This window comes from Elephantulus edwardii, unplaced genomic scaffold, assembly GCF_000299155.1.
Source record: "Elephantulus edwardii isolate Elephantulus edwardi_28Jun2011 unplaced genomic scaffold, EleEdw1.0 scaffold00011, whole genome shotgun sequence".
Taxonomy (NCBI): domain Eukaryota; kingdom Metazoa; phylum Chordata; class Mammalia; order Macroscelidea; family Macroscelididae; genus Elephantulus; species Elephantulus edwardii.
The window spans coordinates 6,972,385-6,990,999 of NW_006399761.1; the positions used below are offsets into that span (position 1 = coordinate 6,972,385).

The 18,615-nt window shown below is 40.9% G+C and overlaps 1 pseudogene; it reads left to right on the plus strand.

The window, feature by feature from the left end:
- The first annotated feature begins 241 nt into the window (after window positions 1-241).
- The window catches only part of LOC102851458, a 61,463-nt pseudogene continuing 43,089 nt past the window's right edge, over window positions 242-18,615 (plus strand).

The following is an 18,615-nucleotide window of genomic DNA, read 5'->3' on the forward strand; positions in this document are numbered from 1 at the left end:
GAGAGGGAGGTGCCGTGCTTAAAATGTTGGGTCCGTGCGGAAAGGCACGCAGCTTGGTGAAACTTGTACAACAATGCCAAAACACTACATACTAATTATCGGTATTCAGGAGCTTGAAATAATAGTGTGATTATCTGGGAGATGGAGTTCTGAATAAAAGTATTAACCTGATAATCTGAAGATAATTTGAGACCTTGATGTACATCTGTGATCAGAATAATTAGGGAAGAGTTAAGACGGAATGGAAAAGTAAGTCTCAGTGGGCAACAAGAGAAGCTTCTCAAAGAGGACTGGTAAAGATAAACTAATGCTTTGAGAAACCCCCAAAACAAGCCAAACTAATCAGGCACTGTATTTAAGGACTGCTACATAAAAAAGTACAAAGACACACAAGTTTGGCGAAGTTCACAATTCTTGCTCATTGTCTTTTTAGGAGCAATATGAATACTTTTAGAATTTACCAACCTTTATCATTAACAATCTGTAATGTATTTGTAATATCTTTTCAGGTCGTGCAAGGCAGAGGTCAGTTGATCAATTTAAAAATATCCTTGGCTACTTGTCATCAAATGTATTATGAAACTTAAGTTGATATCCTTAACTGAGTCTGGTCTAGAGATAATATCTGTTCAAATAATTGCCATAAATGTCAATATTAATTTATGTTCCTATTTACTTCCCAGTGGTCAAGATCTGCTCTTGATCCCTGTAACTAAAAAGGGAGAAGATATATATTTTTTTTTTAATTTTTATTTTTATTTTGTGTGCGTGTACCGTCAAATCAGATCTGACTGGTACAGGAGGATATTGCGCCTCCTTCTCCGGCAGAGCGTCTGGTGGATTCGAACCGTGTTCCTCTGGGATTGCAGTGCAGCTTCTTGCCACTAGGCCACCAGATCTCCCCAGAGAAGATATATTTTTGAGGGGGAGGGGAGTGGCTAGTAGCTTAACTTAATCTTTTTTGTTCTTTATTTTTATTTTATTCTTATTTACTTACAAAGTTTGAATACATTGTTTTTCACAAAAGATCCTTCCCATTGCCTTCACCCCATCCACCCACTGAATTGTGTAACCCTATGATTAACACCCTTCCCCCCTCATCCACTCCCCTCTATTTCCACCCTTCCCCCAGCCTTGGATCTTCATAGTCCTTCTACAGTAATAGTTTTATACAGTATTTGTCCTGGTGGGACTGGGTTAGTTCATCCAGCATAATGCTCTCCCGTCCCTCTCAAGTTAGGTAGTAATTTGAAAAAAATCCATGCTACATAGTATTCCATTGTATGTATGTACCACAACTTCACAATCCATTCATTTGTGGATGGACATCTCGGCTATTTCCATGTTCTTGCGATGGTGAATAATGTTGCTATGAACATTGGTTTACAAGTTTCTGTTTCAGCCACAGTTCTCATTTTCAAGCAATGGAATAGCTGAGTCATATGAAATTTCTGTGTTTAGCTTTTTTGAGGAAATGCCAGACTGCCTTCCAAAGTGGATGTACCATTGTACAATCCCACCAACAATGTAAAAGAGTTCCTATCTCACCACTTCCTCTCCAACACTTATTACTTGCTGTCCTGTTAAACTTTGTCCCTGCTACTGGAGTGAGATGGTATCTCATTGTGATTTGGATTTGCATCTCTCTTATTTCCAGTGATTTGGAGCATTTCTTCATATGTCTGTTGGCCATTTAAATACCTCCTGTTGAAATTCTTTCCTTGTCTTTTGCCCATTTTGTAATTGGGTTATCAATCTTTTTCTTGTGGAGGCCTAGGAGTATTCTATAAAGTTTTTTTTTCCCCCAACAGGTTTTCATTTATTTCCACATTAACATTAGTATCAACCTTGATGAGTATTCTTATAAAATTTTGTTATGAGATTCCTGTCTGAAATGATATTGCCAAATGTTTGTTCCCAGTCAGTAGATTTTCTATTCACCCTGTTGGAAGAAGTTTTTAATGAACACAGGGATTTAATCTTTAGAAGGTCCCATTCATCAGTTTTATGTTCAGATTGTCCATTTCTGCCTGTATTTGGCAGTCTTTTTATACCACAGACTAGGGCTTCTATGTTTGATCCCAGTTTATCTCTTATGAACTTTATGGTTTGGGGCTTTACTCCCAAGTCTCTTATCCACCTCGAGATGATTTTTGTGTATGGTATGAGATGTGGGTCCTTTCAGCTTTCTGCAAATAACAGTCCAGTTTTGCCAGAACCATTTGTTGAAGAGGTTTTCATTTCCCCACTTGATATCTTTGATTTCCTTGTCGAATATCCGTTGACTGTAGACAGCTAGGTCTATTCTGTTCCATTGATCTATGTGCCTGTCATTGTACCAGTACCATGTTTTGGTTACTACAGCTGTTTAGCAGGTTTTGAAGTCAGGGAATAGTAAACATCCCACTTCACTTTTGTTTCTCAGAACTGTTTTACTTATTCAGGGTCTCTTGCTTCTCCAAATAAACTTGTCAGCTTCCCTTTCAATCATCTTAAAAAATGAATTTGGTATCTGTATTGGATTGTAATGTAGATTGCTTTTGGTAGGATTGTAATTTTCACAATATTGAGGCTTCCTATCGATAAACAGGACCATTTTTTTTTTTCCATTTCTTTAGGTCTTTTATTGTGCTTTGCAGAAAATATCTTAACTTTACTTTTCATTTTTCTAGATTATTATTTGCAATCCAACTATCGGGTTTTGTATTTGCATTCAGGTATTCAAGTTACTGTGAGAAAAGCAGAATAATTCTGTAATTATCTGTCTTGACAGATGATGGGTGAAAAGGCCATTTCTGATTTTTTTAGAACTATAAATGTTGAGACTCTGTTAGAGTTAACATTCAATATACAATGTGTAGGGCCTCAAACAGAAGTGAAAATTGTTGGAATCTACCTGCCACTCCTTGGGGAAAAGATAGACAGTCGTCTCCATATAAATGAATGGCTTTAACTGGGGGGCGGGGAGGGTAGAAAAAATAGTGCAGCAATGAATGAATGGAAACCCAAAATCTCTGTAAATGTAAAGGTTCATTTAAACTAATAAAATTTAATTTAAAAAAAAGAATGGCTTTGAGAGCCTTCCGAGCCCTCTTCTGTCCACTGCGATGACTCTGGATACAGATCATACAAACAGATACAAAAGGCCACTCTGGGCGAGCAAGCTGAATGATATGATGGCATGCCAGCCTGCATGAAATCTGTAACTGATCAATGAGCTAAATTATCCAAAGATAAGAGGAACCTTAGTTGGGTATAAAAATGTTGTAGGACCCTGTAGGCCATCTTGGAGGGTCAGCTCAAGTATTGAGCAAAAGACTGAAGGTGTTGAGAAAAACAACAACAGTAACAAAAAAAAAGTCTCAAGAATACAGAGAAAATTGAGACTGAGCTAAGAAAGAGATGCAATGCTGTATTGGCTCTTCTGGAAAAATTCTTAATCCCCAAAGCTTCACGAGCAAAGAGCAAAGTCTTCTACTTAAAAATGAAAGGTGGCCGCTCGGTTATGTGGCTGAGGTTGCTGCTGGTGACGGCAAGAAAGGGACTGTGGATCGATCGCAACAAGCACACCAAGGAGCTTTAAAATAACAAAAAGGAAACACAACTAGCACATCCTATCAGGTTGGCCCTTAACTTCTCCCTGTTCTATTATGGGATTCCTTTTTTTCCCCTATAATTATATTTTATTAATTTTCATAAACATTTACAGAGATTTTGGGTTTCCATTCATTCACCGCTGCACCATTCTCTCTACCCTCCTCCCAGTTTGTTCTTGTCCAAATGCCACAGTGCTTGTCAAAGCCAGTTCTGATTAATCTCCTTTGTCGGTGTGTCCTTTGCCATTCCCTATCACTCCTCCCTGAGAGAGACTTCACCCTGATTCATAAGGAAAAGGGGATGGTGTATTCTCTTAGCTACTTCCTGCTGAAAAGGGACGCTGTGGGTTTCAGGGTGAAGATCTTCTCTCACTACTCTAAAGGGCTCCTTTGGCAGTAGGAAACACGTAGACTATTATGGAGATTGATTTTGGAATTTAGATGCACTCTTATTGATTGTGCTTGGCCGTACATGTTCCTATCCTTGAAGATGTATCATGGGGGTGTTGCAACCTAGAAGACACAAATTTGACTAACAAGTTATAAGTACATGAGTCAAAAATTATGGAAAAGTAAAAGAAAAGATGCTTTCATTGTTTTACAAACCCTCCCCCAGGTCCCCTCCACCATGTAGCCCTCGCTCTAGTCTCCTGTGATGACAGAAATACCTAGTTATAACTCTCTTTTAAACAGTTTTCTCCCTCCTCTGTTTCAGTGCAGTATACATTATTGAACCCATCTTACTCAGTCTCTCCCCAACCCCGAGGTTAGTCCCATTCTACAACAGTGGCATCATGTAATATTTGTCCTTTTGTGACTGGGATATTTCACTCAGCATAATGTTCTCCAGAGTCAGCCATTTTGAATAATATTGCATGAGTTCCTTGTTTTTTAATGCAGCATAGTATTCCATTGTGCGACTATACCACAGCTTCTCTAGCCATTCGTTTGTTGATGGGCACTTAGGTTGTTTCCAACTCCTTACTATTGTGAACAAAGCTGCAATAAACATGGGTGTACATATATCTGCTTGGATGTCAGCTATGGTCTCTTCAGGGTATATTCCCAGTAGTGGAATTGCTGGGTCAAATGGTATCTCTATTTGCAACTTTTTGAGAAAGCGCCATACTGCTTTCCACAGGGGTTGCACCATTTTACACTCCCACCAACAGTGAATCAGGGTTCCAGTTTCTCCACAACCTCGCCAGCATTTGTTGCTTGCTGTTCTGTTAAATTTTGCTATTTTGACTGGGGTGAGATGATATCTCATAGTTGTTTTAATTTGCATCTCTCTTAGGGCTAGGGATTTTGAGCATTTCTTCATGTGTTTGTTAGTCATCTGAATGTCTTCTTTGGTGAAGTGCCTGAAAGCCTGCTCTCTTGCCAAGACAGCTTTTGATGAAACCATTGCTAAGCTTGATACATTAAGTGAAGAGTCATACAAAGGCAGCACACTCATAACACAGGAACTGAGCAACGACTGAACATGGTGGACATTGGATACCCAAGGAGACGAAACTGAGGCAGGAGGAGGAGAGGAACGCTATCCAGCCTTCCAACGTTTGTCTGCCTCATTCTAAAATTTACACAGTAGACCATTTGTCACCCATGCTGTCCCACAAATGCTGGTTTTGTTTGTGCATTTTGACAGGTTTATGTTACGTCTATTTGAATTTCTAGATTTCTTTCCCATGTGATTTTATGTTTAATATTAGGAAGCAGAAGTGGCATCCACTTCCCTAAATAGCTTGCCTCCGGAAACCCTATGAACCTGGAGAAAGGATGAAAGTCACGCATGCAAATGTTGAGGACTTTCATTCTTAGGGTCGCTATGAGTTGCCTACGACTCCACGGCACTTAACAACAACAACAACAACATTAGGAGAGTAGAGCCAGTTAACGTTTACTGAGTTATCTGTTTTCATCCTGAGATGGCCAGTATGGGGATGTGGAATTTTTAAACAAGTTATAAATGTTTGGCATAGTATACTTTTGGTATACTGTGACTTCACATGGGCCAGAGTTAAAAATTGGTTCCATGTCTAAGCAAAGAGAACTGCCTACATACTCGGTTGTCCTGGCAGGTGATAAAAGAGATAGTTGGTTTCAGTCACAGACATAGTTAATGTGGATACTTTGGGGTTTGGACCACTTACAACACTGTATTAGAAATAGATATCCCATGGATATTACATGTTGAACCATGTATTTCTATGGAGTACACAATCTCAATGTGCATACCTTTGGCTACAGCTGCAGAAGTGTTCCTTGAAATAAAATTGTGACCCACCAAGAAACGGTTCACATTTCATTATTTGTAAAGTTACCTGCTATTTGGTTTCATTTTTTTGCTTCACTCATTTAATTTGTATCTGAATGTTTTAGGGAACTTAAGAACACAAAGAAAATGCAGTAAAAATGGATGGATTGGAATCTGTTACAGAGTAACATCAAGCACATCAGTATAAAAGGAAAATCCATGTATTTAACGTGTTTGCTTTTGTGATTTTTTTTTTTTTTGTAAATACTTGCCTAACATGCATGAACTGTAAAAACAGCTAACAGGAAATAACTTGAGATGATGGCTAGCTTTGTGTAACGTCTTATGGAATTTTCGTGACAATCCAATCACAATTGTTAAGAGCTTGTATTGAATTGCTGTAAGTGGAATGAAAGTTTAATGAATGGGATTTTCAACTAAAAAAATAAAAAAGGAAGGACTTCAGAATCCCGATGGAGGGTGGTTGTGGGTAGGACTCATCACCTATAACTTTAGGGCTGTGCAGTTGGAATCGTCTCAACAGCTGACTTTTGAGCAGTTTTTCTGAAACTGGAAATCTCCAAGGAGGAAGTTGCTCTTCTTGCCCCGCCCACCCACCCCACCCCGAGATGCAGGTAGATGCAAACAGCGAGGCCATCCAGGTGCCACTTTTGGGTCAGCAGTGCAGCTTCCCACACACCATGCTGTTTGGTGTCTCTAATCAACTAAGACCCATAGCAACCCCATGAGTATGAGAGTTCAACCTTCCCTATCCTGCACCATCATGACCTGCCTGGCATATTCTGCCTGTAGTTACTGCTGTTGTGTCAGTCCATCGTGTGAGGTCACCCACTCTTGCCTTGACCTTTCCCAGCACGGCGTCTTTTTCCAGTAATTGGTTCCTCCCTACCAGAGAGGGAGCTTTAGCATCCTTGTCTTTAAGGAACACCATGGTTGGACTGCCTTTAAGACAGATTTTCTTGTTCCTTTGGCAGTCCCTGGTTTATTCAATTTGTTTTGCCAGCAACACAATTCAATGGCCTCAATTCAGCTTTGCTTTTCCTTTTCTTGTGGGAGAAAGGAGGGCAGTGTCTTCTTGAGTGCGTTACAGCCTTTGAAAAACCTTTTGGAGAGTCAGCTGAGTCAATTCTCACTTGATGACACATCACCAGAACCACCACCATCCTCTCCAGGACTCCTGATAATAATGGAAAAAAAATACTAAATATATACATATCATACACACACACACACTTCTACATAAACACACACACACACTTCTACATAAACACACACACACACACACACACACACTTCTACATAAACACACCCACACACACGGCCTAATGGCAAGAAATTGTGCTGCAGTTCCAAAGGCACTGGGTTCAAATCCATCAGCTGAGAAGAATGATCAGTCTCCTCTTGTGCAATTTACTGCCTCTTTACATGTTGCTGGAAGACCAACTAGGGGTCTGTTTTGAATCAGTGACACAAAATAATATAGGTTATTATAATAAAATAATAATAATTATCCCCTGGGATAATTGGGATGGGAGTGTCAGAGACAGTGTGATTGGCACAGGTCAGAGTGGAGTTTAGGGCTGTTGTACATAGGGTCGCTATGAGTCGCAGGCGACTTGACGGCACATCACAACAACAACAACATGTAGATAGATAGATAGATAGATAGATAGATAGATAGATAGATATGCCTTTGAACTGTGATGCTGGAGGGAGTACTGTATATCTCATGGACTTCCAAAAGAACAAAAATATATTACAGAAGGTGCAACCAGAGTGCTTCCTGGAGGCAAAGATGGTGAAGCTTTGTCTTCTATACTTTGGGCATGTTGCTAGGAGAGGTTATTCCTAGGAGTGCAGCAGCATGCTTGGAAAGGCGGACGGGTGTCAGAAGAGAAGAAGACCCTCAGCCAGGTGGGTTTGGGGCCTCAGAGATGATGAGGACGGCACGGGGCTGGAGCAGGGTTCAGATCTGTTGTTCACAGGGTCTCCATGGGTCACACTCAACTCAGTGGCACCACGTTGTTGCTGTGAATCACACTTAACTCAGTGATACACCCCCGCCTTTTCTACTTCTTTGAGTCCAATATCCCTATTCCATTTTTCTGCCTGTTTGATCTCTAATCTAGAATTGTTTGTAGGAAGAGTAGTGGCTCCATGGTTTTTGCACGCACTGGTAGCCTAGCGGCAAGAAGCTGCACTGCGATTCCAGTGACAGGCAGTTAAACCCACCCGCTGCTCTGTGAGAGAAGGATGGACGGTCTCCTCCCATGTGATTAACTGCCTCTGAAGACCAGCCAGAGGGTCAGCCAGGAATCCGGTTCCCATTCAATGATACACAACAACAACAGCAAATTTAAGGAAGGAAGAATTCTACTTCATAAATTAATTCCCCAAACTACTCAAGAGTCCAAGGAAGGAGCTTTAGACGGTGTTTATAACATATCCAGTGGATCAAGTGCTCCTGTGTAAGCTTCTGAGAGATTTGTCTATTGACATTCTCACCAACGAGACAGAAGACACACAAACAGATAAATAGCTAGATAAATATTGCATGTAGTAATTATGCACCAGCTATAAATATGGTGAGCTGATGTTTTCTGCCCCCAGGGAAGGTGCATTTAAAATCGGGATAGTAATTTTGTGGAAAGGGAATCAGGACTCAGGGAACTTGAACTAAGAATTTTAAACAGCCCTGGAGACTGGATCACCATAATAAGGAATTACACACCACCAAGGAGAATTTTATGTTCCTGTGTAGCTCCCTTGAGCTTTGCATGCAAAGAGGTTAAGATTCCTTCCTGCTTCTTTGTTTCCAACAGCAGGGCTTCTTGGAATATCTTGTCCATGCTAGCCACAGGCAAGCTGGTCTGGTTTCTGTTTTTCCTTGTTTAGAAGCCCCACTGAAGTAATAATAAGATTAGCTCAAAAAACCAAACATCTTGACCCCTGTCTGCTGAAAGTTGTTCTCTAATGTGAGAGAAGTATACATTTTGAAGCTAAATCCTGTGGTATTTGGGGGCGAGGGGTGGGGAATCCGAAGCACACTTCAGAAAGTTTTATCTCTGCTGGTGATTTATGTTTTCTGCTTTGTGAGCTCTGATAGAAATATGCTCTTAGATATAAGGACAAACTGTACTATCCCAGTGTCGGATATATATCTCTATCTCTATCATCTCTATCTCCATCTCCATCTCCATCATCTCTATCTCTGTCTCTCTATCTCTATTATCTATCTATCATCTATCTATCATCTATCTATCATCTATCTATCTATCTATCTATCTATCTATCTATCTATCTATCTATCTATCTATCTATCATCTGCCTATCTCCCCAACAGAGAATGTGCAAACGTTTTTTACTCTGAGTTGGTGTGATTTTAGTTACTATTAAATAGTAACTATTTTCTCATTTTTAATCTTGAAGAAAAATCTGTTTGCTGTTATCATATGGCATTCATAGGTCGATGAGGATTCTAGGAAAAGGCTTCTGTGCTCCGTTTTGGAATGGAAAGCAAGCAGAAGAAATCATTCCCATTAGCTTTGTGGGTTTCTCAACTATGAATTAGCAGAGAGCTTGTAGAGCTAGGCCGGCAGTAACTGGACATTTTGACTAGTGCTTACTTTGTGAATTCTTATGCATTCCTCCTCCAGAAGGCTTCCGGAACATGGAAACAAGCGCTTAGGGCACATCTCCACTCAAACATTTTGCCTTGGTAAAGTTGGTAATTGTTGTTTGCCGTCAAGTTGGAAGCAACCCATAGCTGACCCTCCAGCAGGTTTTCAGAGGCAGTAAAATTCACAGGAGGAGATTGCCCATCCTCCTTCCTCAGAGAAGCTGTTGGATTCAAACCACGTACCTCTGGGATTACAGTTCAGCTCCTTACCATTAGACCACCAGAGCACCTTCGTGAATTAGAGGATCAGCAGTATAGAGGAAGACACTCAATTAGATGGATTCTACAGTGGTTTTGCCAATTGATCTCAAACGTAGCAATGGTTCTTAAGATGCTAGAGGATCAGGCACCATTTATTCTGTTGTATATTAGTTTGCTGAGATTGGGAAAGGACTCCATCGTAACTACAAGCGGCCAATGGACCTTAGAAAATGGACCTGATGATATGAGAAAGATCACAGCCCTGAAAAAAACCTTGTGAAACAATTCTGGTCTGCACACGTGAAGATCGTCATGAATCAGAATTGATGGCAAGTAACAAGAACAAACTAGTGCAATGTATCTACTAGTGGAAGAAAAAGCAAAACCCAACCATATTCAGAAGTAATATACTACTGCCTGGTGACCATGCAGTTAATCATTTCATTTATAAAATTGTATTATCAATATTTATTTTGTTGCTAGAAAATAATAAGAAGTTAACAGCAAAACCAGACCACCAGTTCAGCCCTTTTAGTTAGACCATAGAAAAAAAAAAAGTCAGCCTCAAGAAAAGAAAAATCTTCACCACTGGGCCAATAGGAAATGTTCTGGCACATGGAAACAAGATAGAAATTGTTAATAGCTTCATCTTGCTTGGAATCTTGACACCAGGAAATCAAAAGATCTATTGCCCTGGGAAAAGTCAGGGACCTCTCCAAAGTGCCGAAAAGCAATATCCTTTTGGTTTTTGTGGGGGTTTTTTGTTGTTGTCATTGTTTTTAAATTTTATTATTATTCGTGTGTGTACATGTACCGTCAAATCAGATCTGACTGGTACAGGAGGAGATTGCCCCTCCTTCTTTGGCAGAGCATCTGATGGATTCGAACTGCACAGCTCTGGGATTGCACTGCACCTTCTTGATGATATCCTTTTGACGTTAGATACACCTGATCCAAACCAAAATCTTTCAGTTACTTGCTATGGGGCTGAGGTTGGTTGGAGATTAAGGATGACAGAAGGAGAATCGATGCCTTTGAGCTGTGATGTTGGAGAAGAGTGCTGAGTATCCTGTGTACTGCTCGAAGGATAAATAAGTATGTCTTGGAAAAGGTGCAGCCAGGGTGCTCCTTGGAGGCAAGCATAGTGAGACTTGCTCTCATATATTTGGGGCATCTCATGAAGAGGGGCAACTCCTTGGAAAAAGGACATCATGCTTGGAAAGGCAGACAGTCAGAGGGAGAGAAAGAAACGTAACAAGATGAACTGATTCAGTGATGGAAGTGTGTATATCAGAGATAAGAGAGGATGGCATTGTTACAGGGCAGGATTCAGACCCATTGTTTGCAACAAGTGTTGTTGTTATGTGCCATCGAGTCACCTGCAACTCATGACGACCTTATGTACAACAGCCCCAAACCCTGCTCGATCTTGTGCCAGTCTTACTGTCTCTGACACACCAGTCAGCATTACCCCAGTCACTGAATCAATCCATCTCATTGATGGCTTTCCTCTCCTGAGCTGTCCCTCCACCCTACCAAGCAGGACGTCCCTTTCCATGGACTGGTCCCTCCTAGCAACATGCCCAGATAATGTCAGACGAAGCTTCAGAATCCTTGCCTCCAAGGAGCAGCCTGGCTTTACCTTCTCCAGAATGAACTTGTTTGTTCTCTTAGCAGTCCATGGTGTATTTGGTACTCTGCTCCAGCACCACAGCTCAAAGGCATCAACTCTCCTTCTATTATCACTAGTCATTGTCCAGCTCTCTGATGCATAACAAGTAATTGCAAAGACTATGGCCTCTATCAAGCACACCTTGGTCTCCAGACTGACATCGTTGCTCTTCAGTACAGAGGTAGCTCTCTGACAGCAGACTTTCCCAATGCAATTCGTCTTTTAATTTCCTGTCTGCTGATACTGATTGTAGCAACAAATAACATGGGGGGAAAGGCATATATATATTGTATGGAGCCACTCCAAGCCTTAGTGATTTAAAACAGTAATCTGTGATTCCTTATCTTGTGAAGCAGGAATTCAGGAAAGGTTTGACCAGGTAGTTGATTTCTATAGTTGGGGCAATATGTTCTACTTCCAAAATTATTGTTTAGGCATGGACTCTTGATTCTTCTTTGTCTATACTCTTTCTGTTACATTTCAACATATCCTCCAAGGCCTGTTTACATACTTGTGGCTTCTCAGGTGATCATCTCTGAGTAATCAACATTTTTACCTCATAGCTATAACCTTTCAGAGGCAGGAAAGGTAATCTCTAAATAGACAATGACCGTTTCCTCTAAACTCTTGGTCAAAACACAAACAGAGCTCATTGTGACCAGTGGAATGTGTTCAGGTAACAACAATGAAAAGAATGTGGTTTGGAGATAGCTTGTCACAAACACCTAATGTAGAAATAAAATCTATAAAGTAGCTAATATATAAGTGATAAATCAGGGCCAAGCAACCTTGTCATAAAATTATCAGTTAACCCTCTAGAAATATTAAATGCTTCACTCACTGAGATAAAATATGAGTTTTGTTGTTTGTTTGCTTTAAGCTTGCTACCATGTAAATGAAATATCCAGAGAAGAAAAGGGAAGTGAAGTCTACAGTTCTTTTGATCATTTATCTTATTTAAAATACTGCAGTCTCGCGAGGGTCAATCCCACATCATACTGTATTTATACTTGAAGAACTCATTTCTACAACAGGTTGCTGAAGGTGGATTCCTGGGCAATAAATCCTCTCTTGGTTACAGAGGAATAGTAGTTTCAGAGACACAGCCCTAGCAGACAGCAAATAGATCAACGTATTTCAAAGTAAAACTTGTAACTCTATTCGTTAATCATCAAATCAAGGATTAGTTTTATGAATGTATGGGGGGGTGTTGTATTGCAATGCAAACTCTGTTTTAAAAGTGCTTAAAAATCGTGAACGCAGGGCATCTGTGTCCTCTCATGACCCCTCTCTTGGTACCACTTTCAAAGACAAAACACGAGACTGTTGGGACCATTCATTTGCTCGAGCATGGCACTTCTTATGTTCCGCTGAAAAATATTTTGTTTGGGGCCCAGAATGACAAATAGCTCAGAGTCCAACAGAAACATCATTTTCCACGAGAAGAGATTGCTTTTCAGACAGTGTACACCGCCATAAAATATCTCACCTCCACAGCTTATGACTTCTATAACCTATAAAGAGTTTTTGTGTAAGATTTTTTTTTTTCATTTCCTTCTTTCTCCACTTGCATTTTATTGGATGAATGTGTCTAGAGCTTTCTGCTTCATGTGTTCGGTGGTCCGGACCCTTGGCAGGCTGTCTAAGGCGTGATGCGGGGCAGCTCCTGGAGCACAGAGCACTGGACAGTGAGCGCTGCACCTGATTGGCCAGGCGGGCTCCTTCCTGCTTCATCCTCAGCTCAGGTGCGGCAGGGTCCGGGTGGAGGCCTTATTTTCAGACTTGGGTCTCACATAAGCCTTTCAACACTTTGGTTGACTCCTTTCAAAGCACAATGATACTGTTTCAGCTTTTCAAAGCAGAGCATTGTGGCTGTGAGTAGGTGCCATTGCATTGACTAGGACGCTCAGTGAACAACAGATCAAATCCTTACCTCTCCTGTACCGTTCTCATGGTCTTTGCCACGGTCTACCTCAATGTTACAGTCACTGTGTAAGCCCATCTCTTTGAAGCTCATCTTCTCTTCACGGATCCTCTGTTTTTCCAAGCATGGGGTTTACCAAGGGCTCGTGCCAGTTGACAGTAAGGCCAAAATATGTGAGAGGACATTTCACCAGCCTTGCCTCCAGGGAGCATTCTGATTCCAAGACAGATTCATTTACTCTTTTGGCAGCCCCCCGTTACATCCTATACGCTTAGACGCCTCCACAATTCAAAGGCATCAGGTGTTCAGAAGAGGACATAGAGAATGCACAGAACCCTGTTTTTACTGGGTTGATCCCACGGGAGTCGTGCTGACCCACCTGTGACAAGCGGAGAAGAATTATGCTCGGTTGGGTTTTCAACAGCTTCCTATTTTTTCAGAAGTAAATTGCCCAATCTATTTGTATTTCGTGGTACCCTTGGGTGGACTTGAACCATCATTCGTTTAATTAGTGACCATGCCGCCATGCATTTAAAAATAATGCTCTTAAGCTCTTTAAAGCTCTTTCCTTTTGATATTCAGAACAAACAATGAATAATTTCATTTTGAAGTTGGAGAGGATGTGGCTCAGGGATTTTTTTTTCATTTTGTACAATCCATTCTTTCTTAAAAAATTTTATGTGGGCTTATTTACAAAGTTCATATACATAGTTTTTCACACCACATCTTTCCCATTTCCTTCACCCCAGCCTCCCTCCACCCATCAAGCTGTGCAACCCTAATGATTATCGCCTGCCCCCCACTCATCCTCAGCCCTGAGTTCCCCCATTTTTGGCTCCTCATACTTGTTCTACAATAATGGTCTTATAAAATATTTGTTGCTCAGGGATTTTAAATTGCTCGTCCAAGCTTATACACACTCAGCAAGTCTTGATTTTGATTCCAAATCCTATGCCACAGTGCTTCTCACCAGAGGAAAATTGGCCAGAACCACCTCTGGGCTGGTGCAATTTTCTTGATTCTATTTTAACTTTCTTTCCTGAGGATGCCTTCAGGATATGTATCCTTTTACTGGTCCACTTTTCAGAATTAAAAAATAGTCCAATTTTTGCTTTACCTTTGGAAATCAATGTGACTAAAGAAAATATTTGAAAGTATGTGTAGTTACAGCTGAACCCCTCCAAATAGCTTTACACTAAGACCCTGATTGGACTCTCAAACCCAGTCGTGTATTATCAGCACTCTTCCCTTCCTGGAATGTAAAGGAACTGGGTAAATGGAGCTGCCCCCTCCCAATTCCTGGACCTTATAGAGACTGAACAAAACAGCCCTTTCCTCCCTTTTTGAAACTTACAGAACCTAAGTGTATAATGTTGTTGTTGTTGTTATGTCCTGTTGAGTGGGAACTGACTCCCAGCGGACCCTCCAGGGGATTTTCAGAGGTGGTAGATCTTCCAGGAGGAGATTGCCCATCTCTCACACTCAGAACAACAGGTGAATTTCAACTGTTTGCCTTTGTGTTGGCAGCACAATTCCTTACTACTAGGCCACCAGATACATAATACCACCATCAAAACATCCAGTGGGAGAAGAGTCTAACTGTGTTCCAACACCCACAAGCTCACCCAACCCCTGCTTGGTAAAGAACCCAAACGATGTGATGTAAGGACAGGTTTCTAATGGCTGTGAAGAGAGAGGTGACTTTAGTTAGGCGATTGAACCTGACAGCATCGTGATGTGATGAATGAGAAGACATTGCAGGGCACATCTACATGGTCCTACATTCCTTAGGAGTATTTTTGAAAGGCTAACATTTCAGCCCACCTTGGAAATGAGGCCAGGTGTTCCACTTCGGAAAAATCCACTATGAAAGCCGCATAGAGAATCCTTCTGCTTTGACACACTTGAGGTCAGTACAAGTTTAAATCAACTCAGTGTCAGCTTTGTTGTTTTTGAATACATGGTAAATATCAGTGGAATTGGTTAGACAGAGGTTTGTCTATTCGCTAAGCCCGTTAGACATTTGGACCTTTAGTATAACCTTCGTGCACCTTTCCTGTGCATTAACAAAAAAGGCTGTGCTCACTTTACCCTGTGTGATCAGTTATATTTAGAACATTAAATAAATTAAGGACAATTATAATAAAACAGGCTACATTTTTACAAACTGACTCTAGGGTTGCATTTTCTCCTTTCCAGATTGTTGATGAAAGCTTCATCTCTTTGTGCCCCAGGGAAACATCTCCGACCTCATGTTAGAACACTGATTTCACCCAATTTGTGTTTGGTGTCACAGTGTCTCAGATGCTTGTCTGAGAAGTACGTTTTTGTGTTGTCAGGTGCCATCTAGTTGACTGAGTCATCGCAACCCTATGAACAGCCGATCTGAGCCCTGTCCTGTCTACTGTGCCCTCACCATCTGTGACCTGCTCGAACCCATTTTTGCGGTCACTGTACCAGGTCATCCTGTCAAGCATTCTCCTCTCTTTCTCTCACCCTCAACCTTTGCTAATATGAAGTTCTTTTCCAAGGACTAGCCCCTCTTGACAGCACGCACAAATATGTGAGATGACGTTTCACCACACTTGCCTCTAAGGAGCCCGGTGGTTATACTTCCTCTAAGACCAACCTGGGTGTCCTTTTGATGGTCTCTTCTCCAACACCACAATTCAAAGGCAGCACTTCTTCTTTCATCTTTATTCATTGTCTAACTTTCATATGCAGAAGAAACAAGTGAAAAAATCCCATGACTTGGATACTTGAGCACCACAACAAGGTAAACGTAAACAATCCAATAGAAAAATGGGCGCAGGATATGAATAGACACTTCACCAAAGAAGACATTCAGATGGCCAACCAGCTCATGAAGAAATGTTCAAAATCCCTACCTCTAAGAGAGATGCAAATCAAAACAACTATGAGATATCAACTCACCCCAGTCAGAATAGCAAAATTTAACAGAACAGCGAGCAACAAATGTTGGCGAGGTTGTGGAGAAACTGGAACCCTTATTCACTGTTGGTGGGAGTGTGAAATGGTGCAACCACTGTGGAAGGTGGTATGGCGCTTTTTCAAAAAGTTGCAAATAGAAATACCATTTGACCCAGCAATTCCACTAATGGGAATATACCACAAAGGGATCAGGTACATCTTATTCTTAAACTGATACTCTTAGGGAGCTCTGGTGGCCTAGTGACAGGAAGCTGCACTGCCATACCAGAGGCGCATGGTTCAAATCCACCAGATGCTCTGCTGGAGAAGGAGGTACACTCTCCTCCTGTACCAGTCAGATCTGATTTGATGGTACACACACACACACACACACACACACACACACAAATATAATAAAGTAAAATTAAAAAAAATTAAACTGATATTCTTGCTCTTCCACACTTTGGAGATGTCCTCGACGGCTGATTTTCCCAATGATTTTCCCATCTTTTGATCTCTTGACTGCTCTTACTATGGGTATCGGTTGTGGATCCAAATAAAAGGAGGTCAGTTCCCAATTTCAATCTTTTCTCTGTCTATCATGATTCTGGCAAGGATTTGGGCATTCTTGACAATTAAATGTAATTTGTATTGAAGACTGTCGTCTTTGATCTTCAGCATTTCGGGGCTTCTTCATTTTTCTTCAGTCAAGGCTGTGTAGTCTATGTAACATACATTGTTGATAAATCCTCCAATTCTACGGACGTGGTCCTCATCAGAGTCCAGTTTCTCAAACCGTTTGTTAAGCAAACACATTGACTGGATAAGGAGAATGAATACTCCTACCCTGATGGACCTCTTTCCTCATTTTAAACCATGCAGTGCTCCTTATTCTGTTCAAACAACACCTTCTTGGTCTAGGTATAGGCTTCCCATGAGCATAACTAAGTTTTCTGTTATTCCTGTTCTTTTCAATACCAGCTGTAATTGGTTAAGGTCCACACAGTCAGACAGCTTTGCATAGTCAAGAAGACATAAGTAAACATCTTTACAGTAGGGTTCCTAAGAACAGATAAAGCTCAAAACACCCAGTTTTCTAAAACAACCATGTCATTTCTCTGCAATGTCATTTCCAAGTCATGTTATGGGTCGCCCATCCTCTTCAAGTTCAGGGAGCCCGGTCTTCCCCTTCTCTCCAGCCTCCTGCCACAAGAGTTCTCTATTCTGAAGTCTTGGCTGTTACTAAAGGCACACTCACCTACCCCACAAATCTGTCTGAACTTCTCTGTCTGTCGCTGCCAGACTTTCAACTCCTAACTGCTTTACTGTCATCTGTGGCTTTCTTGAGATTGATTTTTTTTAGTTTATTTAAGACCTTTGGAGATTATTGCTCTACTGGTGAACATAGTCATTTCCTTTGCTCAAGCTTCTGGAGAGGACCCTGCTCTCTCTTTTAGAGTACTTCCTCTAATGCATGGACTACAGCAAAGAAAGCCAATTTCTAAAAATCAGTAGACCCAAATCTGACTTCAGCATGCCTTGGTAGATTTATTTTCTGCTGTTTCCCAAATGACAGCAGCTAGGTCATATAATACTTAGCCAATAATCAGAAATATTCAGTATTCTTTCTACTTTGGATTCTAGATACACAAGAAATCCCCTTATCAGGAAGACAACTGTTGCTGCTCCCAGCCCCTAAGAAAAATGATTATTGCTTGCTTTGCATTTATGTCATCAAATGGCCTTTGAAAAATATTCTTTCCTAGAACAAAGAGACTGTTCTAAAGACAGATCTCTGAAGTAAGGATTGCTTATATATTTCTAGTGGAATGGAAATCTTTCCATCTCCAAAACAATGATCAATTTTCTACTTTTGCTAGATTTTTCCATTATGCATAGAATTTGCTTTCTTGGCATTTGTAACTGCAAGATGAACTTCACCACTATGTTTGGGTCTCTAGGACGTGTGTAAATTGGGTGTCCACTAGTTACAAATCTCCCTCAACTTGAGGAATTGAGAAAGTAAGTATGTTCTATAAATTTATGAATATTGATCTTCAACTATTGACGTTTTAAAAAACATTCTCTTAGATTTAAATTTTATTTTGCTAACTTCCCACCCTAAGAGATTGAGATTGTTCACAGCTTCAGTTTGTGCAGCTCCACGGTCAACACTCTTGGCACCAGCAACCAGGAAATCAGAAAACGTATTGCGATGGGAAAGTCCGCTGTTAGGGACCTCACTAAAGTACTCAAGAGCAACGGTGTCTCTCTGTAGACTAAGGTGCGCCTGATACAGGCCATGGTCTTTGCAATCACTTGTTATGCATC